The following is a 12,764-nucleotide window of genomic DNA, read 5'->3' on the forward strand; positions in this document are numbered from 1 at the left end:
GTTGTTACAAATATAGGATTTCTTGGTAGAAAGTATTTTCTGACACAGTGGATTCTCATCAAATACATCAACTAACTTTCTATTCAGATCAATGTTAATATTCCATGAAAATGTAGTATAATTGAAAGAGTCTACTGCTTTAAAAGGAAATAAGCTTTTCTATTTTTTTAAAAAGATTTTATTTATTTATTTGAGAGAGGGTTAGAGAAAGAGAGAGAGCATGAGCAGGGTGAAGGGATAGAGGGAGAGGGAGAAGCAGACGCCCCTCTGAGCAGAGAGACTGACATGGGGCTCTGGGCTCCATCCCAGGACCATGGGATCCTGACCTGAGCTGAAAGCAGATGCTTAACCTACTGAGCCACGCAGGCAACCCAGGAAATAACTTCTTCTAAACACTGACAGAATTGTATCTGTTTAAAAGATTTTTATAATGGAATGAACTGATGCATCTTGGTTTTGGAAAAAATAAAATAAATACAAAAAATAAAAATAAAAAATAAAAATTAGCCCTTCTAGTTCTTTTGCTCTTTGATAAACTTTTTGAATCAGCTTGCCTATATCTATAAAAACTTCTGCGGGGATTTTGATTGCCATTGCTTTGACTCTATAAATCATTTTGGGGAGAATTGACCACTTCATTATGTTGAACCTTTCAGTTCATGTTTTCTCCATTTATTCAGTTCTTTGATTTCTGCCATCAGCATTTTGTAGTTTCAGCATACAGATACCATCTTTGGTTAAATTTATACACAAGTATTTCATTTATTTAAGCTATTGAAAATGATATTTAAAAAATTTTGTGTTCCAGTGTTTATTATTATATGGAAATATGATTTATGTTTGTGTGTTGACCTTCTATCCTAATATTTTGCCAAGCTCACTTGTTAGTTCTAGGAGTTTTTAATAATTTCCTTGAAATTTTTTAAGTAGACAATTGTGTCTTCTGAGAATAAGACACTGTCGTTCCATTCCACCCTGTATACCTCTTATTTATGTTTCTTGCTTTATTCCACAGGTAAGAATTCGACACAATCTTAAATAGGAACAGTGAGAGTAGAAATCCTTGCCTTGTTCTTGATCCTAGGAGGAAGATATCCAGTCTCTTACTGTAAAGTTTTATATTAACTGTAGGTTTTTTGTAGATGTCCTTTATCAAGTTGAGTGTGCTCCTGTTTATTTTTTGTTTTCTGAGCATTTTTATTATAAATGGATATTGTGTGTTATTTTGAAATATTTTTTCTGCTTCAATTGAGATGATTATAAAATTATTTACTCTGTTAATACAGTTTATCACACTGATTAATTATGATACTGAATCAGTTTTACATTTCCCAGATAAATCCCATTTAGTTGTGGTGCATTACTATTTTCATATATTGCTGGACTCTATTTGCTATTATTTCACTGAAGCTCATTTCATCTGGTTCATTAGGGGTACTGATCTGTACTTTTCCTCTTCTTATGCTATTTTATCTTGGTTTTAATATAAAGGTAATGCTAACTTTATAAAATGAGTTGCAAAAATCTTCCTCCTGTTCTATTTTCTGGAAGAGATTTTATAGAATTGGTGGTAACTCTTCAAAACTTCGGGAGAAATTACCAGAGAAACCATCTGGATCTAGGCATTTCTTTTTCAGACTGTTTTAAAGTATTCCATCAATTTATGTAATAGTGTATATTACTATTCAGGGTATCCATTTTATCTGGGATGAGTTTTGGTGGTTCCTGATTTTTAAGGAATTGTTCAGTTTTGTCTAATTTTTTGGATTAGTTTACCTAAATTTTTCTTAGTATTTTTCTATCTTTTGAATGTCTGCAAGGTTTGTAGTAGTATCCCTTGTTTCATTCCTGATAATAGCTATTTATGTCTTCTTTCTCTTTTGCTTTGTCTATCTTGTTTTATGAATTTTATGAGTTTTATGAATTTTCTTGATCTTTCCAAAGAAACAGGCTTTGGTTTCCTTTATTTATTTTTTAAAATTTCATCAATTTCTTACCTTTTATTTCCTTTCTTCTGCTTGTTTTCTTTTCTTTTTTCCCAGTTAAGGTGGAAGCTTAGATGATTGAAATGAGCTCTTTCTTCTTTCTTAATCTAAGCATCTAATGCTATCATTTCCCCCTTAAATACTCCTTTAGCTGCATTCCACAAGTTAAGATATGTTGTGCTTACTTTAATTCACTTAGTGCATTTTTATTTTCTTAAGACTTTCTCTTTGACCTATTAGTTAAGAATGTGTTGTTTAATTTCCAAGTGTTGTGATATTTTTCCCATTGTATTTGTTATTGTTTGATTTCTAATTTGATTCTGTTATGTTCAGATAATATACTCTTCATGGGTTCAAGTTTTGAAAATTTGTTGATGCCTGTTTTATGACCAAGAATATTGTCTGTTTTAGTGAATATTCCATATGTGCTTGAAAAATATGTATTTTGCTGTTAATGGGTAAAGTGATATTTGTTCCATACGTACTTGATTCCTGCATGAGTAGCTGGAGTTGAACTGAGGACTTGATACACCACCTGATGGAATTCCTTTCTCACGTTACCTCTTCTCAGCAATCTCCACCACACTCTGGCCCCTAAGGGACTCCCTTTTGGTCCTCTAGCTAGAAAGTAGGTCTGTAGTCTAGCCACTCTGCTGTGCACTTCCCTTGAATGGTTCCTCCTCAATGGCTACGTTGTGGGAAAATTAAAAAAAAAAAACAGAAAAAGGGACTCTTCCACATCACGCTTTTTGGATCAAAATTCTTGTTAGAGAGATGAATTCTCCTCTGAGAGTTTTAGGTGCCTACACAGCTTTTGCTGATGCTCCCACCACAAGATGATAGCTGACTAATACTCCAGTTTTATTTATTTTTGAGTTTTATATAAATGGAATCATATGGTATATAGTCTTTTATGTCTGGCTTCCTTAATGCAGTGTTATGTTTGTGAGATTCATCCATGTTGTTGATTTAGTATTAGTTTATTCATTCCCATTGTTGTTTAGTTTTCTATTGTATAAATAACCACAATTTAAAAAATTCATTTTACTAGTTACAGATATTTTGAAGTTTTTCTAGTTTGGGTCATTATAGATGATTCTACCATTAAAATTATTAAAAATGTCCCAGAGCAATTTCTGGGATATAGTATGAGCATGTCTTCAAATCTAGTAAGTAATGCCCTAATATATTCCCAAGAGATTATAGCAATCTATACTCCTACTAGCACTGTTTAGATCTTACTGGTGCTCTACATCTTTATCAACACTTATTTTTGAAAATTACTCTATCAATCCTGGTTGGAATGCTGTATCTAGTATCTTATAGTGGTTTATATCTGTATTCCTGCTGTTGTTCAATAGGTTGACCACCATTTTATATGCTTATTGTCAATTTGTACATCTTCTCTTATGAAGAGTCTGTTCTAGTCTCTTACACATTTTAATATCATGATATCTTTTCAGTGTATGAAGTTCTAAAATTTCATTAAATATTGTAGAATCTAGGTGGTGGGTATATGTGCATTCATTATATAATTCTTTCAATTTTTTGTGTATTTGAAATTTTTATAATGAAATGTTGAAAAAAATCTCCATTATCACCCACCACTCTATGTTGGGTACATAATACTGTAATGGAGAAAGTCAGAGTCAAGAATAAAATTCTTCCTTCAGAGGTAAAATAAAATTAACCACCTTACCTCACAGACACATTTATTATTACTCCTACACAGATCAAGCAGTGAAGATATATGATTTTCCAAAACCTTACAAGAGGCACATCATCCCAAGTAATACAGAAGATAATTACAGTATAGGTTTCTAGTATTCTAATTTTCCCCCTGCAAGGAGGACCTCACTGAATTTCAGCTCAAAAGTCACTTTTAGAAACTCATTGTGAGGGCCTATCCCTTAGGGGCACTCTTAATACAAGAGTTGTATCAGGTAGCGCCCAGCCTGGAAAACAGAGAAAGGGATTAAGTACAGAAAATTGTTAGATTGCTAATGAACAAATGGAATGCGGCAACTCAGTGAAGAAGAGTAAAGGATCTCTAACACCTCCAGGTCTGGAGAGACAATGGAGAAAGTGATAAAACCTGAGAAAACTAGAAGCTGGTGTCATCCCTTAAGAATCACAGTAGCAGGGGGGACTGGGTGGTGCAGTAGGTTAAGTATCCAAGTCTTGGTTTCGGCTCAGGTCCTGATCTCAAGGTCATGGGATCAAACCCCATGTTGGAGCCCCATGGGCATGGAGCCATGGAATGGAGCTCCACTGAGCATGGAGCTTCCTTAAAGATTCTCTCTCCCTCTGTCCCTACTCACCCCCTCTCTAAAATAAGTAAATAAACCTAAAAAAAGAAGCAGTAGAGGCAGCCTAGTTGGACCTTGGACCTGGGACCCAGGAGGGAATTGAGCAACTGTCTGATAGACTATTCAAAGCTAAGTGAGAAAGGAAGGAGTGTCCTGGTTTCTCCTCTTCTCTTACACAACAGTCTTACACATCACAACCTCTTGTTGACTTAACCTATACGAAAGTCAGTTATCAAGGTAAGTTGAGAAATATGGTTCCCTGAAATGCAGAGCAGTGCATACAAAAAGGCCAGGGTAAGCATATGAAAACAAACACCCTGATGATTGGCATAGGGAGAGTTCTCTCTTTTTTCTTCTTTTTTTCCCAAAAGTTCTTGTTTAAGATTGATTTTTTTTAATTCCTTAAATATTTAGAAAAATTTGCTGATGAAGATATCTGAGTCTGAGTTCTTGAGAAAAATTTTAATTTCTGATTCAATTTCCTTAATACTTATATAATATTGAGATTTACAAATTCCTCGTAATGTAAATTTTGGTGAGCTGATATCAGGATTTTGACAATTTTATCTAAAATTACAAGTTTATTAGCAAAGTTGTTTTTTTAATTTCAAGTTTTAATTCAAATTCTAGTTAGTTAACATATATGGTAAAATTGGTCTCAGGTATAGAATTTAGTGATTCATCCTTATATATAACACGCAGTGCTCATCACAGGTAGCCTCTTTAATACACATCACCCATCTAGCCCATCCCCTGCCCACCTCCTTCCATCAACCTTTGGTTTCTTCTCTATAGTTAAGAGTCACTTATGGTTTCCTTCCCTCTCTCCCTCTTTTTGTTTCCCTTCCCCTATGTTCATCTGTTTTGCTTCTTAAATTCCACATATGAGTGAAATCATATGGTATTTGTCTTTCACTGGCTGACTTATTTTGCTTAGCATAATACACTCTAGTTTTATCCATGTTGTTGCAAGTGGCATGATTTCATTCTTTTTGATGGCTGAATAATATTCCATTGTATATATGCAGCGCATCTTCTTTATCCATTCATCAGTCAATGGACATTTGGGCTCTTCCCACAATTTGGCTGTTGTAGATAATGCTGCTATAAACATCGGGGTGCATGTACCCCTTCAAATCAGTATATTTGTATCCTTTGGGTAAGTACCTAGTAGTGTAGTTGCTGGGTTGTAGGGTAGTTCAATTTTTAACTTTTTGAGGAACCGCCATACTGTTTTCCAGAATGGCTGCACCAGTGTGCATTCCCACCAACAGCGTAAGAGGATTCCCCTTTCTCTGTATCCTCACCAACATCTGTTGTTTCCTGTGTTGTTACTTTTAGCCATTCTGACAGGTAGTGAGGTGGTATCTCATCGTGGTTTTGATTTCTATTTCCCTGATCATGAGTGATGCTGAACATCTTTTCATGTGTCTGTTAGCCATATGGATGGATGTCTTCTTTGGAAAAATGTCTGTTCATATCTTCTGCCCATTTCTTAACTGGATTATTTATTTTTGGAGTGTTGAGTTTGATAAGTTCTTTATATATTTTGGATAGTAACCCTTTATCTGATATGTCATTTGCAAATATCTTCTCCCATTCTGTAGGTTGTCTTTTAGTTGTGTTTATTGTTTCCTTCATTGTGCAGAAGATTTAATCTTGATGAAGTCCCAATAGTTCAGTTTTGCTTTTGTTTCCCTTGCCTCCAGTGACATGTCTAGTAAGAAGTTGCTATGGCTGAGGTCATAGCAGTTGCTGCCTGTGTCCTTCTCTAGGATGTTGATGGTTTCCTGTCTCACATTTAGCAAAAGTTGTTTCTACTATCTTTCATGATTTTTTAATTTTCTCCTTTTATCATACTTGATATCAATTATTAGTACCTTCTTTGATTTTTTCTTAATATGCCTTACTAGGATTTTATCAATTTAAAAAATATATTTTGTCCAATTATTTATTTAATTTATTTTTAAAGAAATCTGCACACTCAAGGTGGGGCTTGAACTCACAACCCTGAGCTCTACTGACTGAGCCAGCCAGGCACCCCTAGAATTTTATCAATTTTTTTTTAAAGAACCAACTCAGCTTTCTTCTCTCTATGCTATGCTTATTTTCTATTTCATTAATTTATGCTCTTATTATTTGTTCAATCCTTTTTGTTTTCATTGGGTTTAATTTTCTATTGTTTCTTTAATTCCTTAAGATGAATGTTTAGCTAATTGAGGTTAAGCTTCCCTTCTTTTCTAATATATATCTTTCTTGACTTACAATGGGGTTATGTCCTGATAAACCCATCGTAAGTTGAAAATACTATAAATGCATTTAATACATCTAACCTACTAAACATCATAACTTAGTCTAGCTTTCCTTAAACATGCTTACAACACTTACATGAGCCTACAGTTGGGCAAATCAACTCACACAAAGCATATTTGGTAATAAAGTGTTGAATATCTCATGTAATGTGTTGACTACTGTACTGAAAGTAAAAAAAAAGAATGGTTGCATGGGGACAGAATGATTGTACGTGTATGGGTTGTTTACCCTTATGATTGCATGTTATATGTAAGTGAGCGAGAGCAATCAAAATATATTGCTAGCCAGGAAAAGGTAAAATTCAGAATTCCAAGTATAGTTTCTCCTGATTGAGAATCACTTTCATAACATTGTAAAGTTGAAAAATCATAAATAGAACGATGGTAAGCCAGGGACTGGCTATACATACATTTCACCTATGAATTTTTCCTTTACAAATGACTTTTTTTTCTACATCTCACAGACGTTCATTTGTAGTATTTTCATTTTCTTTCCACTTAAAATACTATTTAATTTCCATTGCGATATATTCTTTGGCCTATGAGGTATTTAGAAATGCATTTCTTAATCTCCAAACCCGTGGGTATTTTCCAGTTGTCTTTTTTCTAGCTTAATTTTGTTGTAAATATGACTCTGAGAGACAACACATATAACAGACAACATACTTTATATGATTTCCATCCTTTGAAATATGAGGTTTGCCATATGATCCAGCATATAGACAACTTCATAAATGATCCATTATCACTTGAAAAGGATGTGAATTCTGCTTTTGTTGTATACAGTGTTCTATAAATATCCATTAAATCGAGTTCACTATTTGTGTTGGTCAAATACTCTGTGTTTACTATTTTTTTTTGTCTACTTGATCTTTTAATATGGAGAGAGGTGTGAAAAAAACCTCATACTATGATTATCAATTTGTCTATCTCCATTTTTAGTCTTACTGATTTTTATTTTATATCTTATATTTTGTATGATATTATTAGATAAATACAAAAATTGAGAAGTTATAGCTTCTTTGTGTCTTTAAAATTTAGCATTAATAACTGTCCTCTTTATTTTTAGTAATGCTTTTCACTATGAAGTCAACTTTGAAATTAATATAGCTATGCTGACTTCCTTTTGATTTGTGGCTTTTTTTTTTTACTTTTTTTCAGTCTTTTTCAATTTATTGAGACTTTTTGGACTAACATATGGTCTGTCTTGAAGAATGTTGGGTTTTTTTTATTATGTTATGTTAGTCACCATACAGTACATCATTTGTTTTTGATGTAGTGTTCCATGATTCATTGTTTGTGTATAACACGCAGTGCTCCATGCAACACATGCCCTCCTTAATACCCATCACCGGCCTATCCCAATCCCCCACCCCCTCCCCTCTGAAACCCTCATTTTGTTTCCCAGAGTCCACAGTCTCTCATGGTTCATTCCCCCTTCTGTTTACCCCCCTTCATTCTTCCCTTCCTTCCCCTACCAATCTTCCTATTTCTTATGTTCCATAAATGAGTGAAACCATATGATAATTGTCTTTCTCTGCTTGACTTATTTCACTTAGCATAATCTCCCCCAGTCCCATCCATGTTGCTGCAAATGATTTGTGGTTTTTATATCATACTTTCTCATCCTTTTACTGTCTGCTTTCCTGTATCCTTATATGTTATATGTATCTCTTATAATAACATCTTATTCTTTCACAGTTAATGTAGCTACTTAAATTTTGGGCTTAAATCAATCATCTTACTTTTTGTTTTATTTTTGTCTCACACATTCTATGTTATTTCCCCCTCTTTCTTTGTATTCTTTTTGGTTTGGTTAGGTTTTTTCCTCCTGATTTTTCTCTCAAGTAACTTGGAAGCTATGCATTCTTGTTCTATTGTTTTTGTGGCTATCCAAAATATTCCTCTGTACTTGTTTGACTTAACAAATGCTTGTATAAATTAGTAATTATACCCTTTTCCTTAATAATGCAAGGGATTTAGTATACATTAACTCTGTTTAACTCTTCCTACTTCCGAGTATTTGTTGTTGTTTATTTTAATTATATATTTTTATTATACACACATATACATATACACATATATATGAGTATCCATGAATAATTATATTGTTTTACACAGTCAATATTTATTTAAATTTACCAATAAAGTATTCACCATTTCCTTTGCTCTTTGTTACTCCTTGTATCTTTGGACTTCCAACTGGAATCATTTTCCTTCTTTTTTTTTAAAGATTTTATTTATTTATTTATTTATTTATTTATTTATTTATTTATTTATTTGACACAGAAATAGAGAGAGCACAAGCAAGGGGGAGCAGCAGGCAGAAGGAGAGGGAGAAGCAGGTTCCCTGCTGCACTAGGAGCCCAATGCAGGGCTCAGTCCCAGAACCCTGGGATCATGACCTGAGCCAAAGGCAGCAGCTTAACTGACTGTGCCACCCAGGTGCCCCAGAATCATTTTCCTTCTGCTGGAAAAACCCATTTTGGTATTGCCTTTAGGAAAGATCTGATGGTGATAAATTTGCTTGGTTTTTGTTTGTCTGAAAACATCCTTATTTCACCCTTTTAAAAAAAGATTTTTTTAATGATTTTTTATTATATTATGTTAGTCACCATACAGTACATCCCTGGCTTCCGATGTAAAGCTCGATGATTCATTAGTTGCGTATAACACCCAGTGCACCATGCAATACGTGCCTTCCTTAATACCCATCACTGGCCTATCCCATTCCCCCACCCCCCTCCCCTCTGAAGTCCTCAGTTTGTTTCGCATAGTCCATAGTATCTCATGTTTCATTCCCCCTTCTGATTACCCCCCCTTTCTTTATCCCGTTTTCTCTCATCTATGGAACATAAGAACTAGGATGATCGGTAGGGGAAGAAAGGGATAAAAAAAAGATTTTTATTTATTTGAGAGAGAGAGCATGCATAAGAGAGAGCACAAGTGGGTGGGGAGGAGCAGAGGGAGAGGGAGAATCAAACTCCCCACTGAGCAGGGAGCCTCACGTGGCGCTGAATCACCCGAAGCTGAAGGCAGGTGATTAACTGATGGAGTCACCCAGGCACCTCTTACCTTCATTCTTGAAGTATATGTTTTCTGGATATAGAATTCTAAATTGGAAACTATGTTTCTTCTGTGTTTTGCAAATACCATACTATTATATTGTGCTTTCCACAGTTCCTGTTGAGAATTTAGTTGTCAGTCTAATTATTGCTCTTTTGAAGTGTGGTAGACTGAACAATGCCCCCCACATGATATCCTTGTCCTAATCCCTATAACTTCATTTTGCTACTTTCTGTGGCAATTTAAAGATCTTGAAATGGGAGGTTATCCTCAATTATACAGGTGTGCCCTAAGTGTAATCACAAGTGTATATATAAGAGAATAGCAGAGAGAGATTTGACAGAAACAGAAGGGAAGAGGGCAATGTGACTACAGAGGCAGAGATTGGAATGATGCAGCTACAAACTAAGGAATGCTGGCTGTCACAAGCTAGAAGAAGCAGGGAACAGATTCTCGCCTAGAGCACCTGGAGGGAGCACACTTGTGCTGATGCCTAGATTTTGGCCTAGTGTTAACTGATTTCAGACTAATGATCTCCAGAACTGTGAAAGAATACATTTCTGTTGCTTTAAGCCATCAATTTTGTGGTAATTTGTCACAGCAGCCACGGGAAATTAATATCTGAGGGTAATTTGTTTTCTTATTTCAATCTTTGACTTGGTCTTTTCATTAGTACCAGTTCCCTGAAAAAACTTTCAATCTATTGTTTCATTTCCTTGAATATATTAAACATGGTTATTTTAAATCTGTGACTAATAATTTCCTAAAGCTAGAACCCTGTAACTCTGTTTTAATTATCTTTACTGGTTCAATTTTTTCTTATTACTATCTTTTATATTAGGAGTCTCTCCTTACTGAACTGGAAGGAGAGAGGGGGGAGCAGTCTTCATTTAAATACCACAGATTCTTGCCTTTCTTATGGGATATTTGTAAATGTTCTTGAATAGATGTTTATTTGCTGCTCTTCCTTAGAACCATTTCCAGGGGCTTTAAATGATTGTTGTTTTTTGGTTGTTGTTGTTTTTGTTCTTGTTTGTATAGACATTTCTCACCATTTCCCTGGGGAGAAGGTCAGCAGAACTCCTCACACTGTCATGCAGGAAGATGATCTCTCTCCTTTATTTTTAAATTAGCAAAACTCTGCAGAGTCCTCAGGTCAGTACCTTTTCCCCCATCTTCTCCAAAGTTCATGTATATAAATATTTTTCTACCATGGACTTTTGACCAAAATTTGACGCTAATTTGGCTACCACCCAGAGTGTTTGCCTCTTCTCTTACTGTGTCTTCAGTTGAGATCTAGTCAAGGCCTAAAAATATAGCATAATCACTTTTCTCATGAAGGTCTGATATTTCCTGACATGGAATTAATACCACATTTCACCTGACAGTTTGGATTTGAATTTTGAACAGCATGTGGCTGGCTGTTAGTAGTTCCTTTACTATCAAATGTGGTGATAAAGATGGGAAAGATCTAAGTGACCTCACTGAAGGCTGCTATTATTCATAAAATATGAAACAGGTTTGAAATCCATACCAAGGCTAGGTCTCTATTACAAGGCAATCATTTCATTTTTAAAGGAGCTTCTGAAACTTGAAAAGACCATTCTTCTGGCACAGAAACAACTTACTGTGCCCAAGCCCTTGCAGAACGGATTCCACCTTTTGAGAAGTGCTACAATGAGGCTCTCATGCACTTTGGATCACCCATCTTGTCCATTTTATGAGATTTTCCTCAAGTACTTTAGTTGAAATGTGAATACTTGACCTTGAAAAAGTCATAACACTGCATCTCCCCTTGAGTTTATACTTACTCCAGTGGGAATTATCTTTCTAAGGGTTTACTTGTCTGCCTTTAATTCAATTCCCTACCAGCTTCACCAGAGTCCAGACAAAACTACATTTATCAGAGAATTAAGCATGCCACATGGTTACTGAGCTCAAACTCAGAGTGTACGAGTCAAGCTAGATTGAATGTGCCCTGCAGGATAAGGCAAGCATCACAGTTGAAATTTCCATTCTCAGATCTTGCATTTTCAAGGAGAGTCTGTCCGGACCATCAATTAAGGGATACAGGACCTCATGGATTTCCTTTCTGACTTGGAACTCGAGGTGCACTTCTTGGTGCAAAGACTGAGAATTTAAGTTGTGCATTGAAAAGTCTCACCTAACAATCTTATCCAAACTATCAACAAATGAATACCTACCATTTGCATCGACATGAATGGAACTAAAGGGTATTATGCTAGGTGAAATAAGTCAAGCAGAGAAAGACAATTATCATATGGTTTCCCTCATATGGGACTATAAGGAATAGCACAGAGGACTATAGGGGAAGGGAGGGAAAACTGAATGGGAAAGAATCAGAGGGAGACAAACCACGAGAGACTCTGGACTCCAGGAAACAAACTGAGGGTTACAGAAAGGATGGGGTGGGGGGATGGGCTAGCCAGGTGATGGGTATTAAGGAGAGCATGTGGTGTGATGAGCACTGGGTGCTATACGCAACTAACGAATCATTGAACACTACATCAAAAATGAATGATGTACTATATGTTGGCTAACTGAACGTAATAAAAAAATGTTATTGGTTCAACCTTAACAATTTCCCCCATCAGAACATCAGAAGAGGCAAAAGTTGTAAAAGCAGTTCTTATAATTTTTTCTCCATATCAATTCACCCCAGTGGCCAGGCACCTCCTTCTCATGGCATTTGCTTATGTCTGACTCCTATTCTGGGAGAGACATAGGACTGTCGAAGGGAACATGGGAAATTATTTCAATTTTAAAGCTCATAAAATCCCTGTGAAGCCTCTTTCTCTGAAAGTCAGCTTAGGAAAAGGTTTTTGCTGCATTCCAATTGTGATGATACATGTTTTTGTCAATAAAATTGCTTATATTTCTGTCAGTCAAGTTGTCTCATCCTTTAATTACATTATTCTTGGGGCCTGGAGTCCTCAGCTACAGGGTCAGGATCAGTCTTGGAAGTTATTGCATTCTCCCTGTTCTCTGTGACCCCAACCCTTTTTCTATCCATTCCTCTCCTCTGGGGCTCTTCTTTCTACAGACAACATAGTCATTATAATATATATATA

The sequence above is a fragment of the Ailuropoda melanoleuca genome, chromosome X (assembly GCF_002007445.2).
Source record: "Ailuropoda melanoleuca isolate Jingjing chromosome X, ASM200744v2, whole genome shotgun sequence".
In the NCBI taxonomy this organism is placed as follows: domain Eukaryota; kingdom Metazoa; phylum Chordata; class Mammalia; order Carnivora; family Ursidae; genus Ailuropoda; species Ailuropoda melanoleuca.